This window comes from Bactrocera dorsalis, chromosome 2, assembly GCF_023373825.1.
Source record: "Bactrocera dorsalis isolate Fly_Bdor chromosome 2, ASM2337382v1, whole genome shotgun sequence".
Lineage (NCBI taxonomy): Eukaryota > Metazoa > Arthropoda > Insecta > Diptera > Tephritidae > Bactrocera > Bactrocera dorsalis.
In genome coordinates, this window is record NC_064304.1 from 19,200,476 (window position 1) to 19,206,475 (window position 6,000).

The 6,000-nt window shown below is 35.5% G+C and overlaps 1 pseudogene; it reads right to left on the bottom strand.

The window, feature by feature from the left end:
- LOC125776560 (uncharacterized) overlaps nucleotides 1-5,211 on the bottom strand; it is a 42,027-nt pseudogene extending 36,816 nt beyond the window's left edge.
- Between the last annotated feature and the right edge of the window lie 789 nt (nucleotides 5,212-6,000).

Genomic DNA, 6,000 nt, shown 5'->3' on the forward strand with positions numbered 1-6,000 from the left:
AGCATCAAATCAGACAGTGCTATAACCCACACATCACAAATACCCTTTTCAATTTTGTTTATATGTATGTTTGCGCGCTGTGATTATGTATGTGTGTTAACGCCCGAACAACAACAAGCGCAACAGTGCCAGAAGCAAGAAGCAACAGTGACATTTGGACAAAATGGTGATTTAGTGAAAACATTAATGTGGGTATATGTATACAAGTATATAATGAATAATGTATGTCTATATAATAAATAATACTGCATCAGTGTCGAAATAATTTCGTTACATTCAAATGGATCTAAATACTTATTTTAATACGATTACAATACGAAATAGGAATATGTAGCTTACTTATGGCTAATACAATAGATATCGTCGGATTCATTTATGTATACACACTATAGGTTAGGTTAGGTTAAGTAAGATGCCTTATCACAGATCATACGTGGATTCCTATATGTAGTCTGAAGACATAGAAGAGAATAAATCTAGTATTCGAACTTATAAATTAGCCAAACGCTTACTCGCCAATACAAATTTCCACTTTCACTTCTGCCAGCTTGGTGGGATGTCTGAAGATATGCGCTTCCAAGTGCTTAAATCTTGACTCCCAAACTCGGGATAGTCAATAAAGATGTCCAAAACTGATGTGGATATAGATTTTGTAAGAGTAAACTCTTCCACCAACCTTTCCCCAAGCTTTGATTCATCCATAAAGAAGCTCATTGCCCTTTCCTCCAACGGCTTCTTCCCATCCACAACTCCCTCTCCGGTATCTGTGTATAGAAGGAGCCACCAGTGTTCGGTTTGGCGTTCGTTCTATAGGATTCGGATAGTTCGTTTTTAACCCTTAAAAATTCAACCTAATCAGGCCTTCCGCTTCCCGTCCTCTGATAGCCTTCATTTTCCTTTACTGTTTGTTATTTCACCAATGGGTTTCAACCTCAGAATTTTAACATTCTTAAAAGGTTCTGCTTTGTTCTACAAGTAGTATATAAGGATAGTAAAACGCAAGATCGATAATGCGAAATCTTGTTTGCTGACTCGGTAAACACATTCACTGTACATACTAACATTTATCGAGACGGCCGATATTCATGAGACACCGACGCTCTACAAAATTGTCGGATATATAAATGTTGTGTACCATAAAAATTTATTTAACAGCTATCTTTTTATGTAAGATAACACAACTTGCTGTAATTGGACAAATGCGCTTTAAATTGCTTGGAAATATGCACACACCAATTCATAAGCACTTTTATGCTCTGAACATTTCTGCCCCACAAACCCATCTAGCATTTAAAGTATTTTCTTATTTTTAAATATACTCTATCTGCAGACTCCCCACAAACGGTTACAAATCCCGTTGAAAAGTGGAATTGAAAATTGACTTTATCTCCTACATAAATATGCATGGCATTGCATTTTCCCCTAGTGTCTGCAGACACCTACGTTAACTACCGAGGAGCCAAGCAGATTAAATTCTTAACATATGGGTGATAAGGATACTGTGTGCTCTGTTTCACACAACATCAAAGTGCCGTTTCTATGTTCAAGTATTTGTGTTCTTTCATTGTTAGAAATATAAGAGTCTTCCATTTTGTTTTGTTATTGAAAGTGTTATGTAAACTTACTGCAAAGAAGTAAAAACGTGCTTAGATTTCAAACAGTTTAAATATAGCGAATTTGTTTCTTTTTACAATTCTTTTCTAAGCAAATAAGTATTTTAAGACTATATACATATTTTATGTAAACTAATTTTTAAAACTGACAAAAGAGAGGAAATAACTGAGCTTATAAACTAGAATGAAAATTGTATCATCTAGCGACAAAACCTTTTAATATACAGTCTCTGCCTCTCACTATATATAATATATAAAAGAGAAGCAATCAGCAGCATTCTAATCGGAATTTAATTGCTTTATTGCTTATCTTTTCAAGGCAATCAATTAGAAATACACATTATTGTATTGAATTACACAAATGTGTAGACCAAATAAATCAACAATGTCAGGCAGAAAAAACAGTCTGGCCGCATATATTTATTTGTATTTGTAGATGCACTCTAATGTAGAAAAACATAATTAATTATGACTACATTTTTGTATAATTAGCGGTGCTGATTTGATGATTTTGACAATAATTGGACTTTTGTTGTCATCACATGTGGCTTGTTGAATTCATTCTATAAGATATGCATAATTAAACAGACACATGTTTATATACATATATATTCTTCTATCTAAATTTAGACTGTGCATTTCATTGTACAAAAGACAACTTCAGCTGCAATCAAATTTTCTGGTACATCTTTAAGCTTTTCCATATCATTTTCCTTATTATAGTAATGCTAGCGCTAAAATTTTAAAGACTATCCTTTCCGCTTTAGCAAACTTTTTTATAAAATCAACGGTTACAGATACGTAAGTATGTCAAGTAGCTGGTTTGTTTCTGGTGGTCTTAGCTCCAAATGTCAATTGCACGTGCTGATTATTCTACTTGAATTCAAGGCGCCATTGCTATGTAAGTGAAAAGAGCAACCACAATAGAAAGCAGAAATTTGCTGAGTACACGCTTTATCCAGCAGATAATCGAAGGATGCCGAAGGCTGAATTGACATTTGATTCCAAGCTGAATTTGTCCAAAGAGATAAGAGCATATATCCGAGCTATATGGTGGATGTGATAAAACCTTCCATCAGAGCTCCCGTAGCTTCTGACGAGCAATCAAAGAAGTGTGTGGCCTGGCGTTGTCCTGATGGAACACTACTCCCTTCCTGTTGGCCAATTCTGGACGCTTCTGGTTGATCGCCTGCTAGAATTAAACGTCTGGCCATAATCCCTTCCAATCCCACCAAACACGGCAAAACCTTCCTGGTCATCAATCCCGGCTTGGTCGCTGTTTGGGACGATTCACCGTCGGTCTTCGACCACATGGTTTGGTGACTAACTTCCATTTTCTGGGCCATATCAGGAGACGCCACATGTCGGTCTAGCACGATGTTTTCCATGATTTGATCGGTATTCGTCGTCACAGGTCTTCCGCCGTGTGGCTTATCCATGGTGTCGTTTTCACGCGATCGGAATTGTCGAAACCATTCGTCCGCAGTTGGAAGTAATAGAGTACCATTCCCTAAAACACCATTAATCTCACGGAACGTTTTTTTTAGCGGATTTGCCTTTAACGAAGGCGAACTTTAAAATAGCTCGAATTTCGGCGTTAGTGAACTCCATGTTTACACGTCTATAATTGTTGAACGCAATATCCAAACTAATTATGCATAGCGTCGGTTTGGAGGTTATGTCAAGGCCTTTCAAGAGCTTTATACATAGCCGCGAAATTCAAAAAACAAAAAGGCTGAAGGGAGATATTTGACAATCTAATATTAAACTATTGGTTACAACATTACTTTAAGATTGAAAGAGACAGTAAATCAAACTTCCTATTAAAAATTTATCACACTAAATTATGCTTTATATTTTTCTAGTAGTCCAAATATTGGCTATTGAGCTAGTCTCATTTGCTATCTTCGCATGTGCTGTGACAATCATTCAAATTATTATTGTTATCATTATATATTTCCTTTTGCGTGTTGAAAACATCAAATTTTATCTTCGAAAATGCAATTTCAAAAATGTTTGAACATCAACCCCCGCCTAATCTAGCGAAAGGCAAAATCAATGATAATGACTGCGATGAATGCATGAAAAAAGCTGCATACACAGACAAAAGCATATACTCCTTGACTGCATAAAAGTACATTTCAACTAGCTACATATGTGACTACGAATGAAGAGTGGAAAACATTTTTCTTAGTCAAGTTCGTAATATCGTTGGAAATTATTGGCACATGGTCGGGTGTGCCATGTGCGTTGCAAGGCGAAATTCTTGGGCTGCCACTATATCAATATTACATATCATGTCATGACATTGAATGTACACTAAATGTCAAACAATCATAGAATATGTCATGCCAGTGAGCAGCGTTCAGTTACGGGATTACGAAAACCCGTGTCGATTATCATTGAATAGAATGTTGAAATTATGTATGTTCTTTCCTCTCTAAGAAGCTGCTCATTTGTCGAAAGCGACTATATCGGGTCTTTACAGCATATAGGCGCCGTACAAATCAAACGATCGAATTTAAGTGCTTGTTTGGAAAAAAAATTCAAAAATAGTTACTTCAGTTATCAACATTTATGTATAGTTTTGGTATATTATTTCGCAGCTTTGAATATAGTTAATTGATATTATTAATTAATTAATTAATAACTATATGGCATTTTAATTATACAAGCCAGCGCTTTTCTGGTACGAAAATTATTTTTCATTTCCCAAATATTGTGATCGATAAAAATCTTCAACGATTCATGTTTATTTTTCGAAGTTATTTAAGCACTTTTCACATACTGTATATAAGTTTTGATATTGCAAATATTAACAAATTTTTTTATTTTAAAATTTTAAGGGCATTTTTTATAAATATTTTTTTTTTTAAATATGAAACTTTGCAAACTACACTTATCAGCTTTCTATCAGTGTTTTGAATTTACGATTTTTTGGTAATAAAGAGTTCGCAGTGAAAAATCCAGATATTATAAATATATATATGTAGTAGTTTTATTACATTTATGTACACATTTTAATGAATAAACAGTTATCATATTTTTTACATCGAAAAATTATATAGCAAAATTTCAATTTTAATTCTTCTCAATTCCATCATTGCCTTTTAGTAATGCGTTTCACACTTTTTCACTTTACTGCTTCCAGCCGTTCACTATCATTTTATACTCCTCCAAACGCACACCGAAAAGGGCGCAAACATCACAATAATACTCGGTATTTCATTCAGATTCACCAACAGACACTAACCTTTTATCGAATTTGAATTTTCAGCACTTTTATTTTGATCTCAGCGCAAAAATTGAGGCGAAAATATTTCCTTTAGGCAATTATAGTGCATAATTCCATAAAAGCAAACTTCGGTTAGTCACTTCATCATAGAAAATCGCAGAGACCAAAAAATTCGATATTTTTGTAATCAAATTGCACTTTAACACCCAATCCGCCACTAAGAACCAGCGGGTAACGCAGCCGGTTTGAAATTGTCGTACAATGCGTCGAATGAGTAACGTCCGCACGAAGTATTCAAGCAGTAGTCCTCTGCTTCTACTTATCACAAAGAGAATATTTTCCGATCAAAGGCTCTACACACATCAGGTAACAGAATTAGACTGAGAACAATCAAACTTAACGATACGCGAAAGCCTCCATTCATGCGCGGCTAGAAATCGACAGGTACTGTTACTGCCGCTGTCTCTGCCACTATTGTTGACGATGTCGCTGTGACGCTATTTCTGCTTTCGTCGCTGTTCTGCTTCTGTCGCTGTAAGTTGTACATCGCAGCGAAGTCGACATGGACGGCGAAACAGAAGTCGACTGAATTCGGTTTAGCAACGAAGAGCGCAATACGACTGCTGGTAATAAACAGCCACGACAGCAGCAAAAACATAAACAAACTTTTTTGTTGTATTTGCAATTGTTGCTGTGAGCGTATTACGTTGCCATGCTTTTGCTAATTTAAATTAGGCACTCTCTTAATGCAATTCTCAGTTACCAACCAAACAACGCCGGGAGAAATTAAAAGAAATTTGTTAGCAAACAAAAGAGCTCATACGTGGAACCAAATTATCAATATCTTTCATCTTCAACAATGCTCAACAGTGACAATAACGTGAGGCCCATTTGCGGCAAATTCGCTGGTGGTCGATTGTGATAACAGATCCACGTTGAAGTTCGTAGCTGTTAAACTTTTTTTTCTCTTTTATTTTTTGTTTACTTTCCGTTAGAAAAGCTTCTTTGTTCACTTCCTTGTAATACATAGTTATTTCTAGGCAGTTGGAGTAGGTTTTTATGTTATCAGCTTTGTTGTGACAATGAGCTTAAGCACCTACTGTTGCTTCATTCATCGTTATATGGTATGCGCATTGAATGATCCGACCAACT